Here is an 18,632-nt window from a genome sequence, read left to right on the forward strand (position 1 = left end):
AATTCCAAAGATGTGGTAATAATGGGCGCGGAGGGATTCGCACCCTCGCGGGGGTGGCAGGGAAGACATTCTAAGTAGGGGTGGTGTGCCAACTGCCGAGTGTAAAGTGGACGTCATTATCTTTAAAAGAAAAAATTAAACAGTCTATTTACTATAGTGTACAGAAAGATGCTTAAGATGATGACAGGAAAGAATGGTATTCCAAGTTATGAAAGCGTTGGTTTACTGACTTTAACAGAAAGATGATGTTTGATGTCCAGTCTTATTTGTGTAAAAAACTGGACCCTAGTAGAGTCTTTTAAATACAAGATCAAAAATGCAAAACACGGTCTAGATGCTCCAGAATTCTGAGGTTCGATGTAATTCTAACCCAAATCATTCATTGGAATCCATTGTTGGAAATAGTAGCATCGGCAAATCATTCCACAGTTGCATATCTGAATGAAAGAAGAAAAGAAAGAAAGAAAAACAATTGGTTATGTTTTCTCTAGCTAATGAAGGAAGACAAAAGTAACATTATCCATCAGAGCTCGACCAAAGCAATGATTTTGTTTTTATTTTGAAAGTGCGTATATCAGCATCATTCCGCATCAAATTTAGCTGGCATCAAGTTGCCTAGCGACGGTAAACAATTGACCCATTATTTCCTGTTAGTGAATGCCTCAAAGCAACGCACTCTAGCTAAGTTAAACACTTACACCACCATTTTTTCACTTGATTTTATATATGATGTAAGATAGTTCTGTTGTATAATGATAATAACTCAACATATACACACACCGTGACTGAATAAATAAACACTAACGTTAACTGCACAGTGACAGTGTTATTAACAAACATGTCTTAGTAGGTGCTGCATCAGCGTCTTCTAACTCGGTCCTGGATGTTTTAGCATTTTTGGCATTGAAAAAATCCGAGATGCGTTTATGCGCCCTGTAGGCTACTTCGTCCGCTTAGCCAACTCATGCGTCATGACCCAAGCGTTTGCAATTGTAACAACTTCCGTACTGACGCCCTTGTGAACCCCGTAGCAAGATCGCCATGCCTGTGATCACTAAAAATTAACAAACACATTTAAAAAAATCTATTTTCTTCCCCAAAGCAAAATATATATACATATACTTTTAAAAATGACTAACACTTTTTTTTTTGCAGACAGGAGGCGCTCCTCCTGCCTGCAGCTAGGAGGTGCTGCAGCACACCCTTTCCCGCGCCCTGAATCCTCACCTCCGAAGAGACTGGAGCGTAAAACCAGTGCCTTGGACCGCTTGGCCACGCTACCTGAATAGTTAGGAAGCACTTGGAAAAGAAAATATGTGATTTCTGACAAAACTTTGTCTTCTTTTCAGCTTTCATGGGCACGTGATTTTTGGTTTCCATCACGTAATAATTGCCGGAAGGATAATGTCGTACAGCGAGGACTTGGGGAAAGTCACTTTGAACATGAAGGTTTGATTCCTTCTGCTGCCATATTTAGAAAACATGCCATACCAGTAGAACTGATTGCAACAGACTCTCAAGTCTCAACATGACGTTTTGTCACCAACGCAACGTCCTTTGTGTGTTGACAGTTATAGAGAGGACAAACACCCGGGACTTCTCACACCTAAAGCGAGAATCATTCCCCTAGACCAACGAGCCACAAGTTGCCACTTCAGCCCTCTCCAAACTCTGAAGAGGCCTGAAGTGGTGCTCCTGAAACGTCATCTATGCATTGACTAAAATATTTAGTGACAGCTCAAGTAGGACCATAGGAGCACGTTGTTAAACGCTATTGGTTGTATAGTGGTCCACAATATTTCCTAACAAAACAATTTATCTGGTTTTGATTCCTGGTCAACTCAACTCACTTTTTCATTCCACCTCCTTGCGGTAGCAACGTAAGTTAAATTGACAAAGTGGGATGTGAAAACCTGCACAAAATGCATGGACAGCAGTAGGCCTAGGGAATACAAGCAGCCAAAGACAAATTTGGCAGGTCTGCAATGCATTGTAAATGCACTCAATCTTACGATTTCTCTCGCAAATTGTCATTTCTGTGCTTTAACTGTAACATCATAAATGCACGGGAAAGGTGGACTTGGAGATAGCATAGCCAAGCAGTCCAAGGTGCTGGATTAAGGCTCCAGTCTCTTTGGAGGTGCGAGTTTGAGTCCTTCCGCTGCCATTTTCTGATGAAAGTACAAGTAAAATTGCATGGCATAAAATCTCACGTTTCCCAAATAGAATCAGTGCCGTGTTTTTCATGGATCAAGTACTGTGATCTCATAGTATCACATTTTTCCTAGTGAAGACCAAAGAAACTGGTAGAAAGGAATACCTTCCAGAACAATTCCGCAAAAAAAAACAAAAACATTGGTTGTCCAGGGCCAGGAATTGCTGTTTTCCGAGCACTTCACCCAGCTGTGTTTCTGAGCGGTGCAAGTCGCTTTATTCCCATTTCCTTGCAGGCCATTTTTATGCTAAATCGAAGTTGTGAATTGCAAGAACCAACACAAAATGCATGAACTGCAGTAGGCTCAGGGAATCCTCTCCAAGCACCTGTGGGCAGCGTCTTCTGGGCTGCAATACATTGTAAGTAAATGGATCGATATTACAAAAGGGTGTGAATGGTGCAGTACTTTGACAAACAGAACATACAAAGCTCCATGATTCTTGATTTGAATCACTAATTAGTTTAACTGTGATCTCAATCCTAGCTGTATTTCCAGGTTGAGACAAAAGACGATGCTAGAAAGATGGACTGCCTGTGAAGAAATCATAGCTGACGTGTGCTTTTGAGGGCTTGTCCAGGATTCAAACTAAGGCTCTCTATCCCCCAAAGCCAGAATCATCCACTAAGAGCATCAAGTTCATATTAGTATGGACGTACGTGAGGTGGCGCTGCTTTAACAAAATCCTTCAAAATTTCCAAGAATCTAGAGCATGTCTGTTATGACAGAAATTCCAAAGTGTGGTTAATAATGGCAGCGGAGGGATTCGAACCCTCACCTCCGACGAGACTGGAGCCTTAATCCAGCGCCTTGGACCGCTCGGCCACGCTACCTCCAGTGGCAAGTGCCTCACGTTTTTCTGATGTTACAATTAAAGAAATGAAAAGAAAATTTGCAGGAGAATTTATAAGATTTGGAGGTTTCACAATACACCGTCGCCCTAGAAAGTTTGTCTTCGACTGCTTGTATTCCCTAAGCCTACTGCTGTCCATGCATTTTGTGCTGGTTTTCACACCCCACAGTGTCGATTTAACATAAGAAGTTACTGCAATGAGATGGAATGGAAAAGCAACTTGCATTAATAAGGAATCAAAAAAAGATAAAATGTTTGGTAGGAAATTATGCAAACCACTACACAACCAATTGCCTTTAACATTGTGCTCCTATTCTCCTAGTAAAATTAATAAGCTATTCAAATCAAGAATCATGGAACTTTGTATGTTCTATTTGTCCAAATACTGCACCATTCACAACCTTTTGTAGAATTCATCCATTTATGTAAGCAAATGTGTACCTAAAATAAAAGGTTTCTGGCAGGATTATATTTCCTTAGTCAATACATAATACCTAAACCTTTTGAATACAATCTATGGTCCATTTACAATGCATTGCAGTCTAGAGGATGTTGTCCACAGGTGCTTGAGGATTCCCTGGGCCTACTGCAGGTCACACATTTTGTTTTAATTCTTGTAAAACACAACATCAATTTACCATAAAGATGGCCTGCAAGTAAATGAAAAAAACAATTTCCATGCACAAGTCAGGGATCGGATGCCGGCTCAAGTTCGCGGTATGCAGCCACGCCTGCAACTACACGGCCAATGCTTTCTTGTTGGAAATTTGTTCCGGAAGGTATTCCTTCACACCAGTTTTATTGGTTTTCATTCTGAATAACGTCACACTATGAGATCACGGTACTTAAACCCTGAAAAACACACCAATGATTAAATTTGGGAAAGGTGAGGTTTCATGCCTTACATTTTCATTTGTTCCTTCATAAGAACATGGCAGCTGAGGGATTCGAACCCTCGCCTCCGAAGAGACTGGAGCCTAAATCCAGCGCCTTGGACCCCTCGGCCACGCTACCTACAGGTCGAAGTTTCCCACGTGTGTGTCATGTCACACCGGAATGTTCTAAGGCTGTTAGAGCACACAGCCATGCGCTCCGGGTCCTGCACAGGAACCTTCCTCCAGACTGTGTGCTGGAGTATCACAGGGCGAGAGCAGTGGCCAGGAGAGTCATCAAGGCACCAAACAGGAAGTGCTGGAGAGAGTACTGCTCTCGGATAGGCCGGGGCACACAGGCTGGGGAAGTGTGGGGTATGATTGGGAAAATGACAGGGCCACTCAAATCCCAGTTTTTGTGGATGGAGATTGTGTTGCCAGGTCTGGGAAAGAGAAGGCAGAGGTACTAAAAGGCCCACAGCTTGGCAAATTGGGGGGGGGGGCAGACTGAATTGCTGACGAGCTGTTCTGAGCCAGTGGGGGAATACATGTGAGAAGCGCACGGAGTTTGATAGCGTTTCATAACAGCATAGGGTCTGGGGGGGGGGGTTGGGCTGGCGTGTGTGTGTGCGTGTGAGTGCGTGTGCGTGTGCGTGTGTGTGTGTGTGTGTGGTGTGTGTGTGTGCATCAGTGTGCTGTGTGTGTGTTGCTGGGGCCTGGCAGGCTGTGTGTTAATGTACTCCGAGGCTGTGTGCGTCAGTGTGCTGTGTGTGCTCTGTATACAATAACAATAAGCATCTTCAGTGTGTCTACCAGTGCATTTCTTTGAAATTGCACCTCCATCCTCATGCTAAATGGAATTTCATAAAACCATTATGTACCATGGTAGGGGCTGGAAATGGCCTAAAGTATCAGAGTATGTTTTTGACAACTATCAGATCTGTGAGTTTGTTAGAATACTGCAAACACAAAGCAGATGCATTCTGCCATCCGGTGGCATTGTGACGATACTGCAAGGGGCAACTCCAGATTTAGATTAAGTTTCACGGCAGAAGTTGACAGGTTCTCAAGAGTTCACTGAACTGAAAGTAAATAACAATGGACAGATAAAAAGAGAAAAAGTAGAGAATCATCAATGCCGTGCCTCACCTTGTGTGCAAAGTGCAGTGGTTCCATCTTGTGTTTGGTATCTTTGAGTATAAATGACAGCACTATTCTCTCCAAAAAAACTATTGCAAGTGATGTCAGAGTGATCATGCTGGCTTTTTAATGTGATTGGACAGTACTATTCTTTAGAAGTATGTGGTCACAGTGTAACATCAATCAATGAAAGAGCACTGATAGACTGTGTATATACCATCGATATACAAACTGTTCTTGATCTTTAAAACATGACCTGGATCATTTGTGAAACATAGCAGTTTACAGCCATACAGTATCTCCTGCAATGCTGAACAAACTTAAAACATGAGAACAACTGTGTGCAACATGAGGTGTACAAATGACAGCTGAACAAATTACAGACTGCAGTACTTTATAGGCACTGGCAGTTCAGTTTAAAACTCATTGTTGCAGAGTTTAAATGTCTGGTTTGGCAGGGCATTTTTGGATCATACTGACAGAAACCATTTAAAGCAGGCACACAAGGTAGACGGGAAAATAGCAGGTCAGACAACGGTTTCCCACAGTTACAAGTTTTATTACAAGGAGCACCAGAGAGGTACACATGCCACAGCTTGCAGAGGAATTCTCAGAATTCTCAGAAGTTTGCTAATGCCATACGCCAGTACTTTTATTAACAGGAGCTTGTCTGAGTAAATGTTTCCCTGTTGCAATTACATCAAACACCCATGTGATGGAGACAGAACCATGACATGGCCTTATGTTTAATCTCAATGCTTTGTTTTATCAAAATAAATCACTTTTGGTGTAATGACAAGCCTACACATTAATAGATTATGTTACTCTGCTTGGATGAAAAAAAAAACATATGTATTTTGTAATGGAATAGAACAGAAAAGCTGTTTTTCATGCTGGAGGAAGACCTTTCATAAGAGGCTCTGACATGCAGTCATACGAGCGCCCAAGGGGGGTCGCTAGAGAGCGATGAAACACAGATCCTTGTCTGACTGAATCCTCCTGTACCCTGGGTGACACAGGCACCAATGGTGCGTCGCCCTGTGGAGCTACCAGCCACAGTCAGCAGTAGCACGGTCCGGATTCGACCCAAGACCGTGAGGCTCATCCATGCACCTCAGCGTGGTGCCTTAACTGAATGAGCCATCCAGCAGCCCCAAGCCTAATTTCAATAAAACAACAACTTATCAGCATCCATAAGAAATGCTAACTACCATACAGAATGCTAAATAATCATTGCATTGATAGGAACCACTCAAAGCAGGTACATGAGGCACACAGGAAATCATCAGGCCAGATTATATTTTTCCTCTGTAACAGACTTTAGTACAATATGCACCAGGGAAATACCCACTACACAGCATGCAGGGGCATTATCCAAAGACTCACTAAGTTGTCTCAGTCTTGATAGTAGTTTATAAGCATCACACCTCATAAGGTCACATCTCACAAGCATGTTACATCAGTAATGAAGCATCTCAGCACGTAACACAACAGCACAGTATAGTGCCTGGGATGGGGCGGTATATCCCCATTGTGGGTGCCAGAGCTTTTCGGGCCCACTCAGGAGTGCACTCGGGACGGCCTTGACCTGCATTCCATCCTCTCCGTAGCTCTCCATCGCTCTTTGCCCTCATCGCCATGGTAACTGGGAATGTGGAGACTGGGACAAGGCCAAAGGCCTAGGCAGAAGTGGCCAGGAGTGCATACAGAAATACAGAAACATACACTTCCCTTCACTACCTTAAGCCTCCAAGCAGCTGTACACTGCAGAACACAGTCTGAAGTGCATTAATCACTGCAGGTTTCCCACTGGATCTACCGGAACTGAGGTGGAGCAGTGAAAGAATGGGCAGTGATTCACTATGTGCGCTCATATAACCATGAAAACTGTTTTTCTGATCGATCAAACATTGTCTGGATTATTTGTAAAACAATTTAGTTTACAGCCATATTTGCTGCAATTATTATGACATAAGAATACCTATGCAGCTGTGGAAATGACTTTGAGTTTTGATCACCAGAGGAGGGGAGGGAGGGGGTTTTCGTCTTGGCTCTGGGGTAGGACGCTGTATCACCGGTGTCCTCCCCTCTTCTGCTGGACGCTGAGGGTGCTCTGCCAGGTGGTCCTCCGCCAACACGGCAGCTGCTTCCATGTCCCTCGACCGATGGCACCTCCTCCACGTCCCAAAATAAAAAAAAAAACCCAAAGAAAAATAGCCAGGGACTGCTCCTTCAGCTCCCTGGAACCGCTGAGGCCGGACGTCGTTGTTCTCCCGGGTTACAGAATCTTCCGGACGGGGGAACGGGGCCGTACTGGGGAGAGGGGAAGGCGCAGCACCAGTTACCCCACTGTGGACTGGGCAGGACAGAGCACACTCACGCTCCACAGCGTTCCTCGCTGCACGTCCCTCACTCGGCCGGGGCTCCGCCCCCGCTCGCCTCCTGCCCAGCCCGGGGCTCCGCCCCTCTCGCCTCCTGCCCAGCCCGGGGCTCCGCCCCCGCTGCCTCCTGCCCAGCCCGGGGCTCCGCCCCCGCTCGCCTCCTGCCCAGCCCGGGTCTCCGCCTCCTCGCCTCCTGCCCAGCCCGGGGCTCGCCCCGCTCGCCTCCTGCCCAGCCCGGGGCTCCGCCCCCGCTCGCCTCCTGCCCAGCCCGGGTCTCCGCCTCCTCTCGCCTCCTGCCCAGCCCGGGGCTCCGCCCCCGCTCGCCTCCTGCCCAGCCCGGGGCTCACGGCTCCACTTCAGGTTGCCTTCTCCTCCCGCTCGAGTTTTCCCCTAGCCGCCACCACCGTTCCTCTCCTCACTCGGCCGCCAACACCTGACCTGACTCCACAAGTGTAACACTATCCATTTTAACTTCAAATAATGGACACAGATACATAATGTACAATCATACAGATACAGGCCAAATATGTACGCTTTTGATAACAGCTCACTGATAGCATGTCTGCTCATTCGTTCTATTTCATTATACCTGGCTGTATTTTAAAGGCCTTTTTGACAAATCATTGGTTATAAAAATGTTTATGGGTGAATCCATTTGGAAACTGAAGTTGATTATCCATTGACAATACATTTTTATTACAAATAAACTGCAGCTGTTGGCACTCAATAAAACTTTTATAAATAAATTTTACATTTTAAAAAATTTTCTGGCAATGATCTGTTGTATAAAACATCTAGACACAGCTCAGAAAAGTCTATAAAAGCTGCCAAGCGCCAATACAAGGACAGGTTAGAGACTCAAACAGAAAGAGAAAGAGACAGCCTCTTGTTATCTTTGGCATGGGGTGGAGGTGATCATTCCATACAAGGCGAGATCAGGTGGGGTCAACGGTGATGAGGACTTGCCAGACCAGCTGAACTTGTTTTGCGCCCGTTTTAATACCTTTTTTTTACTCTCCGACTCCAGTTCTGAGGCGCTATGCAACCCTCCCTCCTCCTGCCCCGCACCCCCTGTCCTGTGTGCTCCCCAAACCCCCAGCTCCCAAATGTGTGCTGCTACTCTATATGTCTCACAGAAACAAACAGGCCAAATTCTAACCTTGTTTTCCCACATTTGGTAAAGTCATTTGACTGTTTCTTCATCTCTAATTTGGTTTCCTCAAATGTGTAAATATTGCCCTACCAGGCTAAAATCCCTAAGCCTAAGTGTATCTGTCAAAAGCAGTTTTATAGAGTCCAGGAAGCATAGATAAAGTTTTCAAACGTTGTATTAAAAGCAGTTATGCATGCATTTGTCATCCCCAACCCAGCCCATACCTGTTTATCCAGTACGTCAGATCAACCAACATGAGCCCATGTTCAGCACAGGAATGCTGTTATGTGTGTCTGTTTACGTGATGATATGAAGAAGTCATAAGAGAAAAGCAGGATGGCTGTAGGATGGTGTTTACTCTGCTCCTGTTGTCTGTCATTGTGAAACAAAGTATTTCAAACTCAAACACCAATTTAAAGATGTGAAGAAAGAAGAGGGAGTAAAAGAAGGAATAAAAGAACGGAGTAAGTAGCCTGTTGCGGAGTGAGATGAGAGAATAGAAGCTGGTGAAGGGGTGTGGGGAGGAATGGGCATCTGCAGGTATAATGAAAATAACACCCTGTCAGTAGACAGAAAACTGAAAATAAATGGTGTGGTTTAGGTGTAACAGATGTCTACAAATTTTCCATTTGGGAAAAAAAAAGTAATTTAAAAAATACTTTTAGAAAGTTTTTCATTTATTAAGGTATTTTTTGATACTTTATGACCATTTTACCTCACTGGATATGACAGAGGTACCAGGCCAGGAACTGTTGATTGCAGTTCTGTTTGCATTTGTGTCTGCAAATCACTGGCTGCTGAAAAACAAATTTCTTAAAAACAAACTTTAACAGCATTTAAAGAAATGTATTTATCCTTAATTTAATTAGGAAAACCCCCCATTGAGATCTAAATCTTGTTTGCAAGGGGGACCTGACATAAAACACAAAGTTACAAAGTTAAACAAGGCAGGTGGCAAACAAGTTGTGAACATCAAATGGGGAAAGAGACAGCAGTGTTACAGCAATTAAAAGCAGTGCAGAGGTTAAAAACAGGAGCATGTTTCAGTCACAGTCATAAATTACATATAATTACATTAATTATGGTATAAGGACAAAGTGGAAGCCCAATTGAGTAGTCAAAATGTGCTTTCTGCTTTGTGTGTGTTCAGTGAAAAATGCAAATAGTGAATGAGAGAGTGGGCAACCTTGCCTAGTTCCACAGTGTAATGAGAATCTTTGTGAATGCATGTCGTTAGTAGTGACTGCAGCCATTGGGCCACCATAGATTTTCACTGCAATACAATGAATAAATGATTCTCCAAAACCATATTTTTGTAGTGTTGTATCTAGAAATTGTCACATTTATGTTGACTTGTGTGGACATATGGATACTGTTAAAGAGGCAGCGAGTGTTATTGGATGAATGTCTGCCTTTAATGAAACCAGTCTGGTCTGGATGATTTTTGGGGCTAGTGTTTTGCTAATAACTTTTAAATCAGTGTTAATAAGTGACAGTGGGCAGTGGCTAGTGTAGAAGGCTTGTGTAGTAGATCTTTGTTAGGCTTGAGTAGTACTGAGATGACAGCTGTGTTCATGTGAGGTGAAATATGTAAAGTGGTTTTTATTTCAAATCATTGCAAACTTATTTCAGTTTCAAACTGAGTGTTGGTGTATTGGGAGCTTCCTAGCTTGAACTGTAATCTAATGCCTGGCTGATACAGAGAGAAACAGAATCAGCATGACAAGCACATTAAGCAACGATAATCATTTTTCCAGTCCTGAGTCCTGAGAGGGAGCCTTATAATAGCTTGTCACTAGATGGATTACAGGAGCTTTCTCTGGTCAGACCATCACAGGCATCAGCATTTAGTGTATTACTGTTGTTTACGAGTATCATCAAAATGTCATTTTTTGCAGACATCATAAATGGTTGCATGGTTTCAGCAAGAACAGGGACACTGATTCTTATTCTGAAGGGACCCTCTATGTTGTGTAAGATGATAGACTCAGTGTTGGCTTTTTACCATTGCAGACAGAACTAATATAATGATGAGTGAGTCTTTCTCCAACTCCATTTCTGAGGCCTCAGAGGCAATACATTAGTTACAGCTTCCTGATACCATGTCTGCTGATGAAATTGTTTTGCTCAATCATTTCATTTCATGATACCTGTCTGTATATTATACACCTTTTTGACAAATCATTGTTTATAATAATGTTGGATGGATTTATCAGGTTGGAAACTCAGTTGATTATCCATTGAGTAAACATTTTATTACAAACTAACTGTAATTGTTTGCACTCAATTCAATTTTTATCATTTAATTCTGGCAATGACCTGTCATGTTTAAACATCTAGAAACAGCTCAAAAAGGTTGATAAAAGCTGCCATGCGTCAAAACATGGACAGGTTAGTGACTCAACGAAAAAGACAAAGACTGTTTTTATCTTTGGCAAGGCTTGAGAGAGGAACTTGCCAGACCAACTGAACTTGTTTTACACTGCTTTGATGCCAAGAACAACACTAGGCTTACAAAACTTCAACTGCTGCCACATTGACAAACTGTTATGACCTGTAAAGTATGCAAGGGGCACCTGACATGCAGAAGCAAGAACATAATTTCCTCAAAGTTCTCAATCAAGTACAAGACAATATATTCTATATGGCAATAGTGCCACCTGCTGGTAGGAACTGCTAATGAATATTCACTTCCATGAAATCTCCCTTTAATTCAATTTTGTCTTAATGTACTAGGTTCTTTAACTTAAAAAAAAGTTAACATATAGCATTTTTCATTCAGTGTGTTTATCAAACAAAATGCACTCTGTGTCAAACCTTTCTGTTCTTTTCTTCTGGCTATGCATTGCAATGTTTAAACTTAAAATTAATTCTCTGTGCTAGAATATAGGTTTTCATCCAGCCCATTTTCAATCAAGTACTGTTTTGTTTAGTCCAGTGTATAGGTAGACTATGCATATACTGTAGTTGTTTCAGTCCTGAAAATGCTTTGCCAGTCTGATAGGCCTTCAACAGCGGGAGGTTTTCACTGGGCTGTCAGTGGATTCATTGTTGTCTACCTCTGCTTTTGGGCTGTGGAGGAGTGGTCCTTCACTTGTTTAATTGATTTATTTTGTTAATCAATTGAATCATTTGTTAATTATCTGACACCCAGGTGTTGGGGTACTGATTGTAACCCAGGTGCAATCGATTGGCTGGTGCAAGGATGTTGCAGAACACATGCAAGTTCATGAAACTGAATTTTGTCCAACTGTGTTGTGGCCTGTGAGACCAGTCTGGATGTTGCAAAATGCTTGTGTGGACATAGAACTATTGAATATTAAGCACAGAAATAAAACAGCAGATTTAGTTCAGGAATATTACATACATAGGGACAGGAATTACAGTGATTATTTACAGATTTTTACAGATGGGACAAAAGATCCAATAACAGAGGTAACAGGGGCTGCAGTGGTGATTCCCAGTCACCAGACTGGAATCAGTAAGAGAACATCAGATTATTTGAACGTATATGCCGTTGAGCTAATTGCAGTTCTGTTAGCATTAGAGACGGTGGAAGAAGTGACGGCAAATAATATACTCATTTGTAGTGACTCTGTATCAGCATTGTCAAGCATTAAAACAAGATCAGGAAATAATCACCAATATATATTATCCTTGAATTATTAAACAACAGTTCATATAACTAATCAAGGGAAAAACAAAAAGTTAATGTGGGTACCAGCACATAAAATCCAGAAATCCAGGGAAATGAGAAAGCAGATAAGGAGGCGGTCAGGAGAGAGTATGTGGACCTTAATGTTAAACTTTCAAAATCAGAGGGGAAAAGCATAGTTTGGAGGGGAGTAATCAAACAATGGCAACAAAAGGAGGACATTTACATAAAATACAAAATAAAGTAGGAATGGCAAGAAACAGTGGAACCGATAGAAGAGAGCAAGTAATCATAGAGTAGATTAAGAATTGGTCACAGCAACTTGAATAGGACACTTTATTATAGGAAAACATCCAACTTGCTATTGTGATCAGTGCCAGGAGTCAGAAACAGTGGAGCATGTCCTGATTGTATGCAGGAAGTATGATTAAGAAAGAATGGTAATGTTTACAGGGTTACAGAGACTAGGAGTGGAGGCAAGGTTTACAGATCTGCTTGAATGTGGGGACACGGTGGAGGGAAAGAAGGAGATATTTAGTTTTAAGAGGACAACTGGTATAAGTAAAAGGATATAAGAGAACCAGACAGCAATAAATGATTAAATCCAGAAGGAGGCGGTAATGCAACTACAAAGCCAACTGCCATAAAACACCAAAGAAGAAGAAGAAGAAGACAGGGAGAGGGAAGGTGAGCCACTACTAACATTTGTACTGCTGGTGCTTTTAAAATAAATTATTAGTCTTGTCAATTCTTGTTTTCTCAGTTGTTTTTAAAGCCTTTTTCTTTTTTATTTCTTTACATGGGCTTTTAGGAAATAAATGAGGTTCTGGTGCAACTTCTAAACTCAGCCATGGAGCATGAAAAAGAAAAGCAAAAACTGAATATAAACATTCAGCCACTCTTGGAGAGCGATGGAAGTTAAATGTATTTATTATAAAAGACTTTAAAATGCCAACATCTTTCAGCTGGAATTCTTCTTCAGGGCAGTATTGGTCTGTAGATACACTGTTGTGTCTCCCTGGCACCAGCAGCCCCACTGGCTTAGTCTCAGGTCAGAGGACTTGTTTTAATTTTTGAAAAACTCAGAGGTGCCCCAGGCATGTCCATTGGTATGCACTAACAGCGCATGAGGGCACCTACACTTGGGGAACAGGACTGTGGTGTGGGGATGGCTGGTTTAAGCAGCCACACCTGCCCTGGGTCAAGCTAATTAGACCTGGCCAATTGGATAATTGGTTAAGAATTAGATAACTGGCCAGGCTAATTGGACCCGGGAACAGGAGTGGCTGCACCTGTGCGTAGTGAGGTAATCAGTGCGCACAGGTTAAATCTGCCATCTCCACTCACACTGCTGGAGGGCCCCTCGGAAAGCCACTTCAGTGGCCTGTGGCAGGCTTGTTTGCCACAAGGACTTAGCCAGACATGGTTCTGTGTTTAAAAGTTGTGGTCAGGATATCGGGGAGGCTGCCACTTTTACCTCCAAGAACAGCAGTTTGGCTACTGGCAGTCCTGTGGCAGCGGAGGGAGGCACAGTTCAGGATACGGAAAGGTGACAGGAGGTCTCCTGCCATCTTGGCTCTTCCGCACGTGGATCCTCATTAACCATACCTGTCTCAGCTCTGGCCCAGGGTCTATGTGTACCCTCTCTGGGCAGATGAGCTGAAGATCCCTGGTATGCACCCAGTCTATTACCATCCCACCACTTCAGACGTCAGGGAAAGACTTTCACACTTCCCGTGGATGATGTCTGTGTGTGGAGCTTTTGGGGGGTGATGACCCAGGGGTTGGCAGATCAAGGTGTGGGAAGCTGGTGTTCCAACTGTGCTCCGCTTGCTTTGGAGAGCAAGATAAAGCTCTGACCGGGATGGTGAGGGCCCGGGAGGTCATAAAACAGTGGAGGGTAGGCTTCCTGGTCCATTTCCAGTGGGGTCCCTTCAAAGCCCTGATAGAGGAACACAAATTTCTTTGGAGCCAATCCTCTGTGTGAGCCCTGCCGTGGGGCTCTCCAGATGTGATGGGAGGACTGGTGTTGTTAGAGGTAGTGTCCATGGGGGGTGGCTCAGCCTTCTCTGTGGGCGGTGATGCAGACTGGTCCACAGAGCCCTCCACCTCTGACTGCGCAGCTGACAGAGGTTCCCCAGATTCAAAAAGGGGGGGAGGGGAGTCCATTGTGTGTGGTGCAGTGTTGTGTGTGGACTGGTGTGACAAAGTCCATAAAGCCCACCACTTCTGTGACATAAATTAGATTAACAAATTGAAATCATACATTCTTATTGAATGCAGGCTTACTACTTCTAAATTACAAAACAAAACATTAAACAATTGATTTGGAAATAAACAAAAAAAGTTTACTCTGCCATTCTTCAATTCTACAAAAAGACCAGGAAGACAATGGACTAATTTATGGTGCATGGTTTGCATCTGGAGGGCACACTTCACTGCCCGGCTAGGAGTAACTTTGAAGGAAAGCAAACAGTGGCTGTACCACTGCTAATTTAAATTTTCACGCAAGTCTGAGTTTTCGTTCTATTCTTGTCATTTTGCGATTAGCCTATATGCAATTGACGATGAGAAAGTAATCAATTCAACTTCAATGTGAATGCATTCTCGGATGTCAAGACATGAAAGTGAATGCTCGCATAAAAACATAATGAATGTGTTTGAGAGGATATATAAAACAGTTACAATCTGACTATTGGCCTGTTATATCCTATTTGTTGCATAACAACGGTCCAAGTTCAACTACCAACGACAGTTTTGCTTGACAATGGTAAAATATGCCCAAACGGCTGCGGAAGAATATTTCAATTTCAGGTGATTAAATTGATAAAAATCAATAAATACAAAAGTAACCATATATAGTCATTGTTGGTAACCCGTTGTATATAAGTGGAATAAACCCCTCCGGGCTGTCCTGTTTATTAGAAAATAATGTAGGCTACTTCGGTGGTAGTATGGGGTTACAGAAGAAATCATAGGATAGATGGACCGACGACAACGTCGCTTTTTCAAACATCAGTGGGCTAATTTGCCTAATCTTTGCGGGACTTTAGACCGCGGTGGAAACGCAGACAACAATGGGCTGAAGGAACCTTTTAGTTCCTTGAAAAGTAGTTCCTGGGACTAAAAGTTCCAGGTACTTGTGGTGGAATCCAATGTTTGGGCTGTGACAAAGGCTGATAACAGAGCATAGCAAGTACATGAATGTTCTGAGAGCTGGCCTTGTAATAACTTGTCATTAGATGGATTACAGCAGCTTTCTCTGGTCAGAGCGTCAAAGGCATCAGTATGAAGATTTTTGTGTATTACTGTTGCTTTACAAGTGTCATCAAATTGTCATTGTTGCAGACATCATAAATGGTTGCATGGTTTCAGCAAGAACAGGGACACTGATGTTTTTTAATCTTAAGGGACCTTCTACTTTGTGTGACCACAATATTTGTCATTGAAATTAGATTTCTGTGATCAGATTCAGAATACAAGAAATCATTGACAAATAATGTGGTCCATAAATGCATACCCCCAATTGTCCGTATGGGGGTATTCAAGTTTTACACTGTGCACTGTGTAAATGTGTGTCTTTTATACTGCATCGTCCTCATACCACAAAGATTTAAGGGCCACTGAATCATAAATGGCTTCTCCTTGTATTCTTTCTCATTTAATCTGATCATGAGATTTCACACGTGTAATCTGATTTCACACGTGTAACTCTATTCACTGTAACATCAAATAATAGCCACAGATACACTATGTGCAATCATACAGTTACAATCATACAGTTAGCTGTTATTTCATTTGTGGCATTTCTGTTAGCTTGAACTAGTCTGCCCATTCTCATCTGATCTCTCATTAACAATGTTTTTTTGTTTATCACACCATTCTCTGTAAACTCCAGAGACTGTACTGCATGAAAATCCCAGGAGGGCAGCTGTTTCTGTGATGCTGGAACCACCACATCTGGCACCATCCATCTGGCACAGTCAAAGTCGCTTAGATCACACATCTTGCCCATTCTAATAGGTAAGGAGCTGGCCTTGTAAGCTATAGGTCATAGGTTCAAGTCCCAGGTAGGACACTGCTGTAGTACCCTTGAGGAAGGTACCTAACCTGCATTACTTCAGTATATATCCAGCTGTAAGGATGTAATGTAAAAAAAAAAAAAAGTTGTGTAAGTCGATCTGGATAGGACAGTTTGCTAAATGCCTGTAATGTAATGTAATGTCTATTTTGAGTTACAGCCACATAATGTGCAGTTAGGAGTAGCCTATTTGCATTAATGAGGGGGTATTCCGAATAAATATGCCGGTATATAACACAAAGGATATAGGTTTGGTGTTAGTTAGAGTCTTTATTGTCCACATGGGGCAGTTTGTACTGCAGCATAGTATATAATAAATAGCAATAACTATATTTATGACAACAGATAAGCATTAAAATCATTGCAAAACGTATCACTATTACTTATTAAGAAATCCAGTGACACTTGGGATAAAAGAGTGTTTAATCATGTTTGTTTTTAACATAGGGATCCTATTTTAAAATAGGGAGCCTACACTGATCAGCCACAACATTAAAACCACCTGCCTAATATTGTGTAGGTCCCCCTTGTGCCGCCAAAACCGCTCTGACCCGTCGAGAGTTTTTAAAATCATGTGGAAATAATTCACCCTCTAACAATATCTTAGCTTTTTATAGCCCTGTAGCAAGTAATAATGTAATAAACTACCAACAGTGTAATAACTCCCAATAATGTAATCCATTTCAAATTTTGTAATAAAAACGAGTAATGTAATAAGTAGTAGCAGTAGTAGTGTACTTTATTGATCCCCGGGGGGATTTTTCACTGTTGCAGTTTAGAAGACATTAAAGTAACACAATCAAATACAAGTTTACAGTAGATACAAAATATCAGATACGAATATACAGTAGATACAAATATGTACAGAAATACAAATATACCAGAGGACACCTTCAGAGGTGGAGACGTGTCAGAGCTGTTTTGGCGGCACAAGGGGGACCTACACAATATTATGTAGGTGGTTTTAATGTTGTGGCTGATTGGTGTATATCTGCGCTCTGAGGGAAGTAATACAAATTGATTGAACAGGGGATGCTGGGAATCCCTCAGAATGGACTGTGCCTTCCTTATAGATCCTATCTGATACAGCTGGGAGGGGTCAGCTGTATCAGACGATCCTGCCAGATAATTTTACGATGTTGGCCAGTCGACTCTTGTACTTAAGATTTAGGTTACCAAACCAGCAGATCATATTAAAGGTTAAAAGAGATTCAATAAAAGACTTTTAAAAGATAGTCATCAGCATCGTGTCCACCTTGAAACTTCGGAGTAATAACTATTAAATGGGGAGAGGAGGTGCTCATGCAACATTGAACAGGTCATTGAAATAAAAGGTTATTCTTGTATGTATTTATATAAACATTTTCTCTCATGTTTCTGAGACAAAAACTTTCATGTTTGAACTCTGTGGAGGACGTGACATTTCTAGTTGTATCTTCAAGCCTTCATGATAGCTTAATTGTCTCTGTGTCTATAATACATAATGGTCTTTAAATGTCATAAATTTGGATGTGAGATTACATGTTCTTGGACCTGGTCGTCTTTCTGGAGTAAAAAAATTAATATGTATTTTTTTTAAATTGTTGTTATAATAAGTAAAACTGCAATTATATATCATTATTCATAACAGATTGTTTTTATGGTTTTTTATTTTATTTAGTTTGTATTTTTATACATTTTTATTACTACATATATATTGTAACAAAAAATATAGAAAAAATGTTTTTCCCCTGGGTCTCAGGGGGATAAAGCTTAGTTGCTGATATCATTTTAAAATACTCCAAAACTGCAGACCGCTCTCTGTTCCTGGCTGGATCCATCTCTGCACAATGTCTCGGATTCTTAAAGCAGTCACTGTGACTCGACTGACACGAACTGCTTGCTCTACCCATGAAACCTGCGCCAAAGCTTTGCTTCCTTTGAGTCAGTTACCAAAGCGGTCACATGGTTGTGCGTACCGAATGAAGCTTCAGACGTCATTGATCACGTGTTTATGGCAGAAACTAATCAAGCCTCGGCACACTGTTTCTAGTGCACTCTGGTGTTTTTCTTGACACACGCTCCTGAGCTTCAGTATCAAGGGTAACACCACTCCTTTTGAGATGTCTGTATAGTACATTGTGGCAAGTGAGTGCCACCCCTCCTGTTTAACACACACTCACGGGAGACAATCGTTTCCACAATTAGCACTGCCGTGCTCCTTTATTTTCGGTTTCGGTTTACAGACAGTTTTCAGAGGCACGCCGGTTCCAGTAGCCTTGTCAATCAGTCCCAAACTCGCTCC

The 18,632-nt window shown here is 42.1% G+C and overlaps 2 protein-coding genes, 1 long non-coding RNA gene and 2 other non-coding genes across 8 annotated transcripts in view; 2 read left to right on the forward strand and 3 right to left on the reverse strand.

Moving 5' to 3' along the window:
* Positions 1 to 18,632, forward strand: part of LOC135242400 (protein NLRC3-like) — a 1,894,071-nt gene that overhangs the window by 1,739,375 nt on the left and 136,064 nt on the right. The gene's annotated exons all lie outside the window — the stretch shown is intronic.
* The window catches only part of LOC135242408 (NACHT, LRR and PYD domains-containing protein 3-like), a 421,399-nt gene that overhangs the window by 297,093 nt on the left and 105,674 nt on the right, over positions 1 to 18,632 (reverse strand). The window lies entirely within an intron of this gene.
* Positions 2,965 to 3,046, reverse strand: trnal-aag (transfer RNA leucine (anticodon AAG)). The gene has a single exon. It is a non-coding gene; the product is annotated as a tRNA-Leu (tRNA).
* trnal-uag (transfer RNA leucine (anticodon UAG)) lies at positions 3,999 to 4,080 on the reverse strand. Its single transcript has one exon. It is a non-coding gene; the product is annotated as a tRNA-Leu (tRNA).
* Positions 8,828 to 16,263, forward strand: LOC135242459 (uncharacterized). Its single transcript, XR_010326351.1, has 2 exons — positions 8,828 to 9,076; positions 16,166 to 16,263. It is a non-coding gene; the product is annotated as an uncharacterized LOC135242459 (long non-coding RNA).

The sequence above is a fragment of the Anguilla rostrata genome, chromosome 16, assembly GCF_018555375.3.
Source record: "Anguilla rostrata isolate EN2019 chromosome 16, ASM1855537v3, whole genome shotgun sequence".
Classification (NCBI taxonomy): Eukaryota; Metazoa; Chordata; class Actinopteri; order Anguilliformes; family Anguillidae; genus Anguilla; species Anguilla rostrata.